Consider the following 15403-nt stretch of genomic DNA (forward strand, 5'->3'; position numbering starts at 1 on the left):
TCCACTGCCTTTCTGCTTTACGTATGAAACACTTCGACCAAGATCGGTCGTATTTATACGAAAATACGATGTGAAATGGGTTTTCCAACTTCCATCTAAAATTAGAGTGCTTTTGGGTTCTGTTAAGGATGATCTTGGTCTGCATAAGGCGGGTGTATATCACATTGCTTGTAACTGCGGCATGGCATATATTATTCAAACTGTCCGATAGGTTTGTTTATAAATAAATAAATCTTCTGCTACCAGTCACGATTTTCTTTATTTTACTATTTGCACGACGCGTTTCGAGAAATAATTCCCATTTTCAAGTGCGTTTTTATGATGTGTGTTAAGCCATTTCTTTTGATATTGTCAGTGTGTGTGAGTCTGCTTCGTTTTGTTGACTTTTACTGTAATACATAAGAAACGCGATTTTTAGTTGGGTATCAATATTTTCTGTGAGGTTAGTGGCTAAGGTTTGAGAACAATTTGTACTTACAATTTTCTAATGGTCCATTTGTGTAGAGAGTCACACACACTTAACATCACACACAACTTGTACATTTTACACATCGAAAATATCTTATATAAACAAAACAGTTACAAAGATCTTCTTATAGGTAGTTCACAGAGATAACATTATAGGTCTCCCACAGATTATGATATGCTTTTGTACAGAGGTTAATTTATCTTTACAATTTGGCTCATGAATTACTTATACAATAAGCACAATTGTAAAATCAGTATAAGTAATTCATGAGCCAAATTGTAAAGATAAATTAACCTCTGTACAAAAGCATATCATAATCTGTGGAAGACCTATAATGTTATCTCTGTGAACTACCTATAAGAAGATCTTTGTAACTGTTTTGTTTATATAAGATATTTTCGATGTGTAAAATGTACAAGTTGTGTGTGATGTTAAGTGTGTGTGACTCTCTACACAAATGGACCATTAGAAAATTGTAAGTACAAATTGTTCTCAAACCTTAGCCACTAACCTCACAGAAAATATTGATACCCGACTAAAAATCGCGTTTCTTATGTATTACAGTAAAAGTCAACAAAACGAAGCAGACTCACACACACTGACAACATCAAAAGAAATGGCTTAACACTCATCATAAAAACGCACTTGAAAATGGGAATTATTTCTCGAAACGCGTCGTGCAAATAGTAAAATAAAGAAAATCGTGACTGGTAGCAGAAGATTTATTTATTTATAAACAAACCTATTGTATCTACAGTCGCAGGCTTTCAAACACCATTTATAATGGATCAAATCAAACTGTCCGGACCGTGGAGGACCGATTTACTGAGCACAAACGGCACACACGATTACAGCAGCCAAGTATATCTGCTATTGTCGAACGTTTCTTGGATACTCGTCACCCCATTATATATAATAACACTGAGATATTGTCATTCACGTCCAGCTATTGCAACAGTGTTGTTAAGGAAGCAGTTGAGGTTAAATTAGCAAGCAACCTCGTTAACAGGGACGGAGGTTTTTTGTTTAAACTCTGTTTGGAATCCGGCTCTCTCCTTTGTCAAAAAACAGAGGGACAGAGTCAATGCTACCTCACCTGCGATTTGGTAGTCTCACTATCCACTATTGATAGCTCTGACTTTGGTCATCTTTGGTGGCTCTAGTATTCAGTGTGTGTGTTATCTTTCCTGAATCAGTCCGAGAACCGAAGTTTTAAATTTGCATATGCATCACCTGGCCGTTGCAGTTTGCCTTGAAAATGGAGGGGTGTCCTCCCGCCGAAATGTCGCCGGTCACTGAAAGTGTTTCCTGGATGAAGCTATTTGAAAGATGTATACGCCAGGAGAAACTTAGGTCTCACCTTACAATACTGTTTGTAATGGGCTACAGCAGCTTGATTGTGACTACTTCTAACCTTTTGATATAATTCCCACTTTGTTCTACATGATACCCTTATCCCAATAATCAGCCACCCGGGCTGGCTATTACTGCTAGTACACCGTTTGGAACGTTCTAATGGAAAGCAACTCTCAAAGAGCATGAGAAATGTGTTATGGAAAGTATTATATTTATCATCTATGTTATCGGCACTATAAACATGCTGCCACTCATGTTCCTTGACAAGGATTAAAAAAATCTCTATTGTTGTTGAATTAACTTTCCTACATAGTTTGTAATTACATGTGACCTTTGTTTAGGTACAAATGCCTTTTAGTGCTAAAATTTGTGCATCATGGTCTGAAAGGCCATTCAAGCTCTTACTAACAGAATGGCCATCTAGTAATGAAGAATGAATAAAAATATTGACTATGCTGTGGTACTGTTCCCCTGCACCCTAGTTGGAAAAAACACAGTCGGCATCAGATCATATGAATTTAGTCGATCTATCAACGTCCCTTTTCTTACACCATCAGGCACAAAATTTATACGTAAGTCACTACATATAACTAATTTCTGGTACTTTCCTAGAAAGTGAATCAAGAGCCCCCTCTAGTTTGAGCAGAAATGCTCTGAATTCATAGTTAGGGGACCTATAAACAACAACAATTAGAAGTTTAGTTTCATGAAATTCATCTGCCCCTGCACAACATTCAAATATCTGTTCAGTGCAGTGCTGTGATAGGTCTATGGACTCAAAAGGAATACTGTTTTTTACATGTATAGCCACTCCCCCACCCTGCAAGGAACTCCTTCAAAAACAGCTAGCTAATCTGTTTCCTGGTAAAGGAAGTCTGTAAATTGTCAAATTAATTAAGTGGTGCACCCACATACCAATAATTTCAGAGTCAACATCTATAAGCAGTTCACTAACTTTATCTCTAATACCTCTTATATTCTGATGAAGTATGCTAATTCCTTCTCTACGTGGGAACATGACAACCTCTGAAAGTGAGCCCTTATTTAGAGGGATTTCCTTTAAGCAGGTATACCTATCAGCAGACTTCAATCTAAAAAAGGTGCACCTGTAACACCAACTACTACAGGAATTTTTCCAAGAGTGATTCCACCACCACCCACTACACTGTCAGCTATAAGCTTTGCCAACCTTCCCTTCTCATACCTATTGAGGTGCAGGCCATGCCTAGTGAAACTTGATCTGCTGACTGACCCAACTGGCACCATTGAAATGTGACCCATGCCCTCTGGCATCAGCGCCCTCTCCAGCCCCACGTTAAAGCGCCTAACAGCCGCATTTAGATGAAGCCGACCACGACGCTGAAACAGGTGCCGAATTACTGGATACGTACGTGTATCCACGCGTATGCGGACGAAGATGGCACCAAATATCTCATTTCTAGTCCATTAATTAACAAGAACAGCTCTTCGCAAAAGATTAAGCTCGGGACATGATATTTCGGACGCAATACGCAGTAAAAATCTCCACCCAAAATTATGTGCAATCGAGAATCCTTCATTTATGGGACAATTTAATCCCGCAAGGCGCTGGTCGTTGCTCGTTTCCCGCTGGATCCGGAGGGAGCATAAACATTAACAAGAAGTAGATCATATATTTTTGCAGCTATCCCTCGTGCAGATTAAAGTGTTGTTTGTGTTGTACATGGTATACAATGTTTGAACGATATTCCTGTTCCGCATTCATTGCCTATGTTCAAGATTGCCTCATATCGGTACACATCCACTATTTCGTCGAAGCTATCTCTTGTATCACCGCTATATCAATATCGGCGGCGTATAAGTAGTCGTTTAGGTATTGTAACTTCATGTTAGAAACCATTCTGTTTTCATTTAGCGTGGCAATTTATACGTCTGGGTCATTGAGTAGTACGACTAATCAGATTCAGCGTCATCAGAGCACGCAGTCCCCTTATAAGCACCACGGTGGTCAATCGTTTCCACTAGTTCTTCAATTGGAGAGGCCAGTTTCATATATAGGTCCTCATTCGTATTTAGGACGTCTGTTTCTCCGACGTCTACCACGTCATGCTTTCCGCTCCGATCTGTTATGAGAATTTTTTTGTACGTGATAGTTTTTGCTGCAGTTCATTAACCTCTTCAGGACTTTGTTTACGTGTTTGCCGTTTGCGTTCCACCGGCTGCTGCCTGAGGTTGTCTTTCTCAGTTTTCTTAAAGGCTAAGGGTGTGATGTTTTGAGTCAAACTGTCACCTGTGCTCTTAGTGGATGTCGGTTTGATAAAGAAATCGGTTCACTGAGGTTGTTCATTCAGAACTGGTTCTTGCATAATATCATTCTCAACAGCGGAGAAATCGGAGAAATTGCGGTGGTTCCCAACATCTTTATTCTGTAGTGTCAGTGATGGCACTCTGGGCTTGTACTTGGGTCAGTTTTCCGTGTTCACATTAGGGTTCTGGGTCGGGACATGGCCGCGGGAAGCCGTAGCGAAAGTCGTTGGCAGTGCAGTCATAGCCGTCCCTCTCGGCTCCTCACCAGCCGGCAGCTGCCCCACTCGCCGCTGTGAACACTCAGCGCGGACGGCGGACGTGGCCGGCAGAGTTACACGCCGCGCACGACCTCGGCTGGCCGTCGTATATACAGATGCCTCGGTATCCACAGACGCTGATGTACGACGGTACATGATTGTGCAAGTCGACCTTTAATTGTCCCACTCCGCTGAGCACTTGGAATTTGCGTGCATGGGACCACCGTTCGGTAACATTACTGAGCACTTCCAGTACGGTGCTATCACTGCATTTACCTATTCCGCTGGTACTTCGAATGGCAGTTCGGATATCCTGATCGTCAGTATTCCAAATCCTGCATGTTTTATGTTACCTTCGCCTACGTTTCCGTCACAATGTTTGAACTTCATAATTCCTCCGTAAGACTCAACTACTTTATCGGCCGGCCGCGGTGGTCTAGCGGTTCAGGCGCTCAGTCCGGAACCGCGGGACTGCTACGGTCGCAGGTTCGAATCCTGCCTCGGGCATGGATGTGTGTGATGTCCTTAGGTTAGTTAGGTTTAAGTAGTTCTAAGTTCTAGGGGACTGATGACCACAGATGTTAAGTCCCATAGTGCTCAGAGCCATTTCTACTTTATCGCATTAATTCGCATTCTTCTATTTGACAAAAGCAAAGTAGCTCACTATCGACAGACGCATTCCAATAACATCCTCTGAATCAAGTTTTACTTCATATTCTAACCAATATTCGATTGCATGTAGCTTGGGTCGAGCGTAATTACGATCACACGATAATTTCAAAGTAACTTTTCTGTTCAAGTGAGCAATCACGGTATTGTATTTCAGATTTCTATGAGTGTAGAAATTTCTGCAACGCTGCAAGAAGCACTGCGAGTTACCACGCCCTAGCACAACAGACCGCGGAGCACGAAACCCAGCACACATCTGCACAGCACGGCTGACGCGACGAGACTGCACTTAAAGAGATATCGCCGCGCGGGAATAGCCGAGCAGTTTAGGGCGCTGCAATCATGGACTGTGCAGCTGATCCCGGCGGAGTTTCGAGTCCTCCCTCGGGCATGGGTGTATGTGTTTGTCCTTAGGATAATTTAGGTTAGGGACTAATGACCTTACCAGTTAAGTCCCATGAGATTTCACACACTTAAGAGATATCACAGATATGCTATTCCTACTCTTTGATAGTACTGCTGTTACTTCTAATAAAAGTTTACGCCCTTTCTGCTGGACGACAGCGCATAGTACGAACTAAATCGGAGATGTGGTTGATTATCGGCACACAACATTTGGTGCAGATCTGAGTGTCTGACAACTTGGGATTTGGGTGTAAGTACTCATGTCAGTCGGATGTACTCTGATGAGGCAATAGATCGCTGGTCCACCCATGGAACGCAGTAAAGCAGCGATTATGTGCGTCATTGATTCGACAGCTCCTTTCTAGATTGCCAGAGGTATATAGCAATAAGTATGTATGAAAAGCTGAAGCGATTTCCTTAAATTATGACCTGGTAGTTTTTGAGGTTGAGGAGCCGGTGATCGATTGAATCCCAGATATCTTCCATTGCGCTCATATTAGGCGAATTTGGTGGCCAGTACATTATCGTGTGCTCACTATCATGTCCATCAAACCATTGAAGCACAATTATAGCCTTGTGACACGGACAGTTATTCTGCTCGATGTTGCCATCGCCGTTGGCGAAGACTGTAGCGTGTAAGGGCGTAGCTGAAATGCAATACTGTTCACGTGCTCTATGGCTAACGTGATTCCTTAGATTACTAATACAGGTCCCGTGGAAGGCTAGGTGAATGTCCACCCGCTGCATAATACTGCCCCCATCGACCTACATTCGTGGCGTAGAGCATGTTTCGAGTAGCCGTTCACCTGTATGACGACACGGCCATCGACCTGTCGTAAGAAGAAATCTCCGACCAGGAAACTTGTTTCCACTGATCCACGGTCCAGTCTCGATGATCCCGTTCCCTCCGTAATAGTATTGACGATGTCGATGCGTCAGCAAGGTGACACGTAGGGTTCTTTTGCTGCACAGCTTCACGTTCAACATTGAGCTCTGGATGATTTGCTGCTAAACACTTGTGCCGTAGCCCTGTACTGTGTCGTCACATCTACCAAACACCGACGTCTTTCTTTCTTTACGCAGTGGGTAAGCCTTCAACTATACGTTCTGCGATGGGGAGTGAATGCCCAACAGCTTGTTTCCTGCTAATGGTTTCACCGTTCCCCAACCAGTTTCCATAGATGCTGACAACAGTAGCACGAGAAAAGCCGACCAACTTCACCGTCTCCCAGATGTTCGTTCTCAGGCGTCCGCACACAACGATCTGCTCTTTGTCAAAGTAGCTTACGTCACTGCGTTTCCACATATTCGGGACGTACTGCACCAGAAGTTTCAAGCAGGCCTCCAGGCGCCCTTCAGTCTCGCGGTGGGTAGTGGCCATTGGTGACTCATGAGTGTACAGCCACCTATTCTCTAATCATGTGCAAGCTGTCACACTGAAGGTTTTCCTATCGCTTCATATCTGCTATTCCCTACATCTCTATTCCGCCTGCCGGAAGCCACACACTGTTTTCCATTAAAACGTTGTATGCTATAATAATATCTTTTCAGTTTTCAAGACGCGTTCGTTAGAATAAAAATCTTGAGCTTCCGAAGGCACAATTTTCCGCTTATGTATGTCCGATTGCATCATCTGCCACCAATCAGAGAGGGCCGAAACGACGCGTGCGCAGAAGATGATTGAGGCAGCTCATAGCACCTTCTGGCCCGTGGCGGGACAGGTTCCACGAGAAATACGTGACCCCGCATATAACTTGTGACGTCGCACTAGTCGGCTTATCGGCCACACTTCGTGATCTCCCGGCCCGGTGCAGGGCCCACGGGAAAGCAATATTAACTGGAAAAGTACCCACCAAAGCTCTTAAATTCGTCTTGTGCTATCGACAGTTTGCATGCTTTTAAACGCACCGTCAAGAATTATTAGTCTCGTCTGAAATAGTTACTCGCTCTCCACCGGAGACGGCTGCGGCCGCTAGTAAGACCTGCAGTGTTAAGGGCTGTGACGCATGCGCCACGGCCTATATTTCTCCTGGGCCTAGCGGGGGTTCGAGTGACGTCAAGTGGCCTAAAAGGCCGGCAGCACATTTGAATCTGCCGCTCCCGTCTCCCTACTCGCGTCAAGCATCTTCCTTTCGGTATCCAAAAGAACACGCCACTTGACAGCACACGGCCCCGCGGCGGTCCGGATCTGCTATTAACTGTACAGCTCACTTTGCGCGCACATGTCGTTTCGGCCCTGCGTGGTTGGTGGCAGAATCTGCAGTCGTGCCTGTAGAAGCTGGAAAACCGTGCCAGTCACGTTACCCACCGCCAACTCAATGAACGTCCCAGAACCTATTACGAAACACATGCCCCCATGAACAGTACCACCCTGTGCATGGGTTGTTACTCAGGTCAGTGGAAAACGCCCAAAGTCCTCCTCTTCCTGAAACCGGATAAACGACACTCGCCGACCTCATGACATGGACCTATCTATTGGATTGCAAGGTCCCATTCCCAATACCCAACGTGGCTTTCGTCCCAACAATTCAATCGACGACTAACTTCTTCACCTTACCCACATAATCATCCATAAATTGAATAAAAGGAAATGCTCCATGTTTGTCGCCCTTGATATCCAAAAAGCCTTTGTCCGTGTATTGCACTCTGGACTGCTCTACAAGCTACAGGTCCATGTGGCATTCGACTAGCAACGGCAGCTTTTAGGACGAGTCTGGTGACCAACGTCGTGGTGGACGCTGGAGTCCGTCCATTGAAAGCTAGGTGCGCACAACTGCTCGCCAGTTACGTTACACACGTTATTAGTTCTCCTGTGCATCTGAGTTACCGTCTCCCTTCCCCAAAAACGGCGGTTCATCTGGCACATGGGCGGTCCAGGTCAGGGCTTACAATTGCATTCGTGTCAGATCCCTTCCATCCGGAATCCTTTCCTTTACCACCTATGTTCGAGGTCCATTCACGTACATCTCCATGGTGTAAACCTCGGCCAAAGCTTCACCTGCACCTTTCACATGGCCTAAGGACTCAGTTAACCCTCCAGCGCTCTGCTGTCACTGCCTCTCGATTCTCGACATGTACCGGGGCCATGAAGTGGTTTACACCAACGGCTCGATGGCTGATGGTCCCATTGGCTTTGCCTATGTTCATGGAGGACATATCGAACAGCACTCCTTGCTAGATGGCTGATGTGTTTTCAGTGCAGAGCTGGCGGCTACATCCCGTGCTCTTGAGCACGTCCGCTCATGTCCTGGAGAGTCATTTGTCCTGAGTACTGATTCCTTGAGCAGCCTACGAGCTATATACCAGGGCTACCCTCATCATCCTTTGGTAGCGACCATCCAGGAGGCCATCTATGCCCTGGAACAGTCCAGTCATTCAGTGGGGATGGTCTGGATCCCAGGTCACGTCGGCATCCCAGGCAACTAACTTACCGACAGGATGGCCAGACAGGGTACACAGAAACCGCTTCCGGAGATCGGTTTCTCTGAAACTGACCTGCGTTCAGTATTATGCCGCAAGGTTTTTTGCCTTTGGAAGACTGAATGGCGTAACCTCAGTATGCACAACAAATTGCGTGCCATTAAGGAGACTATGAATGTGTGGAAGACCTCCAGGCAGGCCTCTCGCAGGGACTGTGGTTCTCTGTCGGCTCCGCATTGGCCACACCTGGGTGACACCCGGCTACCTCCTGCGCCATAATGACTCACCACAGTGTCGGTGCAACGCCCGGTTAACAATGGACCATATTCTGGTGCACTGTCCTACTTTGACAGCCCTGCGACGATATCTTAGGTTACCGGACGCGTTGCCGCTAATTTTATCTGACAATGCCTCATCGATTGATTTAGTTTTACGTTTTATTGGCGAGACCAGGTTTTATCATTTGATCTATGTTTTAGCACATGTCCTTTGCCCCATGCGTCCGCCACCCTGGTGCTTTCAGGGTGGAGGTTTTAATGTGTTGCAGAGTGGCGGGCTTCTCCTTTTTATTCTCATGGCCAGCGGGCCATGGAAACCTGCTTTCTTGTTTTAATCTTTTCTGCCTGTTTGTAGCGTCTCTGTGGTTTTCTTGTCCCCTTTTGTCCATTTAAGTGTTTGTTGCCCTTGTGTCATTCTTGTGGTTTTTCCTTCCTTCCAGCTTTGTTTTGATTGTCTCTTTTGCTTTACTACTACTCTGGTGGCATTATTTTAATTGGAACGAGAGATCGATGACCTAGTAGTTTGTTCCTCCCCCCTCCCCCCCTCTTTTAAACCAACCAACCCGCCAGCGTTTATACGCGCCACCATAGTCATACTCACCCTTGCACCTTCATCATCTCAATTTTCTCATGTGTCTCCTAGCATCACCATTACACCATGGCATCATTCACACTCATCCAGTGACTGTATTTTACCTGTGATATAAAATCCTCAAACAAGTTTTAAAAACTATCAGTATTTTCCATGTATGTATATTTTTATTTTACTAAATCCTCATTCATTGTCTCTTGTTTTTATGTGAAAATAGTCCACCTTTTATATATTTTAACTATGTACAAAAAGGTTATGTAACGTTTGGCTGAAGAGCGGTTTCTATCTGGCACCAGCCGGCTCACATTGTCGGGAGCTGAAACAAAAATAAAGAAAGAGAAAAGAACCAGACCCGGCGGTCAGTAGTTTTTTCTCCTGACGACAATTGCAGAGATAGCTATTGAAGGCTCGGCTTGAAAACCGAAAAGATTTTATTCAGACATGCGACCGCAAAAGACTCCGAGAAACAAACGTTCCATATTGTCAGAAAATCACGTCGTGCCCTTAGTGTCCCTCACATCCTCTCCAGATGCATTGTCACTCTATAACACATTTCAGTTTAAACTGAAGAATCGTCGCGGAATTTTTACCAAGTTTAAATTGCTATTGAATGAAATTTTTAATCGTAAACATAGTTCCTTTACTTTTCTTCTCCATCTATATAATGACAGCCTTGGACAGCTGATTCCTACAACCACGCGAAAAAGCAGCAAGAGTTTAGCAGGATCTCACAAAAGCCTTTGTCTGGGTAACAGTTGTCAAATCGTCTTCTTAATAATAACTTGAAGGTGGAAATTTCTGTTCAGATACTACCCGGTAATAACTACAGAATATTTTTAGGGTTCTCTCAGTATTTACTGATTGCACCGTCCGTTGAGGACTGTGGCTGACAGGAAGGAACATCCATTAGTTTAGTGAAATGTTTGTTCTTATGTCTTACGCAAACTGCTTCTCGTTCCTAATCTGTACTGACGACGCTTTATAGATTTTTCGAAACAATATTTGCTTTCCAGTTTTTTTGGAATGAGTTCTTTAACTAGTCTTAAAGAAATACTGCAGCACACATCTTCAAATCTCACTGGGCCACCTTACCTTCTTTCAGTATTCATTCCTGCACACCAGTAACGATAAATAAAATGTTTGTAGCTGCCATCAAACAGGCACTTGACAAAACTTGTGAAGCAGTAGAACGTTGCATCAAAGACTGGTACTCGGAGTTTGTAAACGTCATTGCACCCAACCAGTCACACCTTACCCTGAAGGCTGCGTTTCTGGGGAACTCCTAGTCTTCTTTCTTCTACCTTTGATCCCATATCAGTTATTGGATTTGGCGTTGTTAGCGGTAGAGGGTCACCGAATGCGCTTCCTGTCTCCCTTCCAGGGACGTAGTTCGTGTGCCGCTTCTGTCTGCGTCCCATATGAATGTGTAAGAACGTTGGTGAAATGTTTGAGAGTCGTATAACTGAGACGGGATAAGGGTACCAACTCAGTATTCACGTATTTTTTGTGGGAAACCGCCTAAAAGCCGAACCTTGTCCCGCTGGCACCCTTTACCTCGCTGTTAATCCACTGGTCGAGTTCGATCGTTGGCCGGTGCGCCTCTCCGAGTACTACAACAGTCGGGCTAACGCGCATGACTATTCGTGGGAGTTCTACGAAACTCTTACAATCTCCTTGTATCCAGCTGTCCAGGGTAACGCCTGAGTGTAACTCAGGAGTCGGTGACCGACAGGAATTGAACTGCTTACTGATATGGGATACACTACCAGTGAATCAGTATAGTTGTATTCTCAGAATCCCTACATCCTATAGTCCAGCACGAGTGAAAAACAGTTAAGTCTTGTAGAAGAACCGTTTAACGCAAGAGTGACCTCGAAACTGATGATTCACTGCAGGAACAACGATAACTTTTCTCCCCATATGACATCCACTAATATAAGAGCAGACACTAAAAAGGTTTTCGTAAAGTATTTGTTACGGGCACACTTTTTGCGGTGGTGTTCGGTGAATTTATCAGCCGGAAACACATTCATAGTCTCTATTTTTCAAAGAATCATTGAAAAATGTATGGTAAAAGCGAGGCAAAATGCGCACATTCTCGAGACAGACTTGTCTTTACAGATGGCCCTTGTAATCTGGTCCCTTCCATCCCACAAATCACAAAACCAAACTTGTCTCGGTAACCAAGGCTGCCGACTAGCGTAGCTACCGCTGTAACAAGCTCGTATCGAAGTGTCGTGAGCACGTGCACGGTTTTCGAGCTTCACTAAGACAAGTCCTGGAGCGAAACTACGGAGTGTAGCGGGGAACACACGTCGGGAAAGCGGCCGCAAGCGGGACACCCCCTAAGTATCGCACGCTGTGTTACTTCGAGGCAAGCTCCCTTCAGCCGAGGTCTTTCTGGGAAAGCCTCGTTAACTTTATGAGGCTCTTAGGTGAGACGCGTGCAGCGAATGGAACGCCACCTGGGAGTCATTCCCGGTCTCCGCTCCAGCTGTGACACGCATTACCCAAACCTTTTCTCGTGGGACAGCAGCGAGTACCGGAGCGCTGTACAGACGCCGAACAACATAAACTATCAAAGCAACGTTTAACATTAATGTAAACATTTAAGTCAACATATATCCTGTTTGCTTTTTCTTCTTTGTAGCAAGAATTATACAGGTTGTTTCATAAATAGTTTGACAAATTTCAGGGACAGATTCCTTACACCGAAACAAGAAAATAAATTCGTACAAACATGTCTCCGAAAATCCTTCGTTGTCCAAGTATTCATGAAAACTGAAATTCAGTCGCTTTCCAGGTACAACCTATCAGCTTCGCTTTCCTATGCACCCATCTATTCTAGATGGGGCTTTGTTGCCAGGGGGACTTGTTTATATTTGTCATTCCTTCAGTGCGTCCATTGTGTGCACGTACTGCAGGTAGTGAATTAACTGAAAGTCCGGTGCTCAGCATCTTCGCGTCGTCGAGCTAGGACCCGCAGCACAGCACCACAGGAAGACCTCGTGTTTCTCGTCCACCTGACGACGAAGAGCGTGCTCTCTGGACTGTCGAAGAATCTGGTGTATCGCCGTCTTCAGCATGGAGGACACTTAACGATCCGTATCGTCTTGGACGTGTGCAGGTCATTAGGCCTGCCGATCACCCATCACGGGAGAACCTTTGCCGATGTTTTGTCGTACCAACTGCTGGCCATCGTTTACCTCTACATTATGTTTACGTAGAAGGCAAGCTTTGGAAAAGATGGAACAACAAATGTCCACAAGTAATACGTATGGCCGAACGCAACCATCATGTTACAGCACAGGCTAGCCATCAGTAACAGTTTAAGATTAATGTCGCGTCTTAAAGGTGCCGCTTACAGGGGCATTATTCAGAATATCCTCTAACGCATACTAGAAGACGTGCCCCTCCACATGAAAGGAAACCTGTGGATTATGCATGATGCAAGCCTCATTGTTCGAGATGCACTGGCTGGTATCAAAAATGCGAAATGAAGAGGTAGAGGAAGACCAGTTTCATGGACTACACGTCCCCCGACCTCAGCCCTTTGGATTATCTCTGGGGACACGTTAAACAATTGTTCCATGCGGCTGACCATTCAGATGCAGAAACTCTTCATCGACATGCCACGGAAGCCTACGAAAGCATTCGACACCGTCGTGGAGTGTTTGAAAGGGTGCGGTAATCCATGATTCGACGAGTGCATGCATGTTTACAAGCAAAAGGAAGATCATTCGATCATTATTGATGAGCTCGAGCCATGTAAATTGTAGATTTTCATTAAAAACTCGAAAATGAATGGTTTTGAGACATATTTTTACAAGGAGTTTTTCTTGCTTCGGTGTAAGAAACCGCCCCAAAAGTTTGTATAGGTTTTTTTGAAATATTCTACATGAAACGTAATTTCTTCATCCTGTAAGAAGTGATGATACATGACATTAAAAAATTAGACTTTGAATCAGTAGTTCTACAAAAATCACGTTTACTCACGTACTGTACAAGGTGTATACGGTATACAGTCACAATAATCGCTGGTGTACTCATTCCGACACACTATCTTCGAAAGAGATTTTGGTGCCTCTTACATCTTCCTCCAAGTACATTGCACATACTCGTGCACTATTGTCGGTGCGGTTGACTGCCACGTCGGGGAACCGGGTTCGATGCCCGGTAGAGGCAGGGAATTTTCTTTGGCGGGAGGACTGGCACGGGGTGCACTGAGCCTCGTGGGGTCAACTGAGGACCTCCTCGATCGACTAAAAGCGGCTCCAGAGTCAAGTAACCCGACAACTACCGCAGAGTGGTGTGCTGATCACATGCCCCTCCATACTACGGGCATTGACGCTCTTAGCAGAGGATGACACAGCGGTCGGTCGGACCCGATTTTCTCTCAGGCCGAGAAGTCGTAATTTTAAAACCTTTACGTTACCGTATGCATTGGCGAGCTAAAAAGTTATGAGGACCTGGTTAACACCGTATTTGTCCTACTTACGAACCCAATACAGGAGGTTTTCTGCGTGTCATGCATTCGATAAGTACGTGGTAAGTTTTTGGAGATATGTAGCACCAGGTGACGCAGTTCCCGTTTTCCATCAGCTGCACGACAGGCAAATTTGGTGGCAAAGGTATCAACGTCAGTTCAGGATCACAAACATGCTCAAAGAGTAGTAGTTTCGTTCTGCCGTCGTGACACAGTTCGGAATCCAGCTGGAAGGTACCATTCTCATCGGGAAATAACAAAGCGTGAAAGAATGATTATTACCACAAGTTTAACGAATGTCTCCCATATCATAATAATACCCGCACCGTCTTTCGTCAATGAATACTCTTATCGCTATTACACCTATTTCGCGGTTTATCAACGGATGTTTCCGCTGACATAAAGCACTCCACTTTTCAAATGTAAATCGCTATCCAGGCGATAGTCAGGAAGAAACACCTTTATACCTATATATCATCTCTTCGTCGACCTTGCATCACTTAAAAGTGATACGAAAATTAGCCCATTCATGCCCTACAGATGTTTCTGAATTAATTTTTAGCCTTCATTTTCTTTACTCTTATTAATTCTGCAGCTTTATCGCACCCTTGAGGGTGCGGTATCCAAGAATGGACGAGCGGCAGTCATAGCTTAGACAAGTATCCTGGGAGAAAATGGTGTATCAGGAGTTCATGGTTCGCTGGGGATCGTTAAAGTCCTTTGAACGTTCTGTGAGGGTACTGGTAATTTATAGTTATTTCAGATTGAAACGTGTGTCACCAAGTTACGGTGCTAGCCGCTTAGGGAGTTACCATAATTATGATCCTGCAGAAAGATGTGAAAGACTCATATGCCCTTCGTGAGTTACGCATTTTCATGGTGTGGGTCTCAAACCAGTGGAAACAGTAAAAGTGTCAGCATAAGACATCATCAAAATCACCATCATGATAATGATCATCACAAGGAATAAAGGCTATTTCTTCTGCTTCGTAGTATTTTACTCCGTCCATTGTTTCAATGTCCGAGCACTTTTCCTACTTTCTTGTTGTGTCTGATAATCCATCAGCGACTTTAGGCTTCGGGTGCTTTGCACTGTTGTTAAATGCTCTGTTCATTTGTTCCTCAGTTTCACTATTCACATATTCAGATTAAGTACGTTTAGCTCTTTCCCGATACTTTCATTTA

This window comes from Schistocerca piceifrons, chromosome 2 (genome assembly GCF_021461385.2).
Source record: "Schistocerca piceifrons isolate TAMUIC-IGC-003096 chromosome 2, iqSchPice1.1, whole genome shotgun sequence".
Taxonomy (NCBI): domain Eukaryota; kingdom Metazoa; phylum Arthropoda; class Insecta; order Orthoptera; family Acrididae; genus Schistocerca; species Schistocerca piceifrons.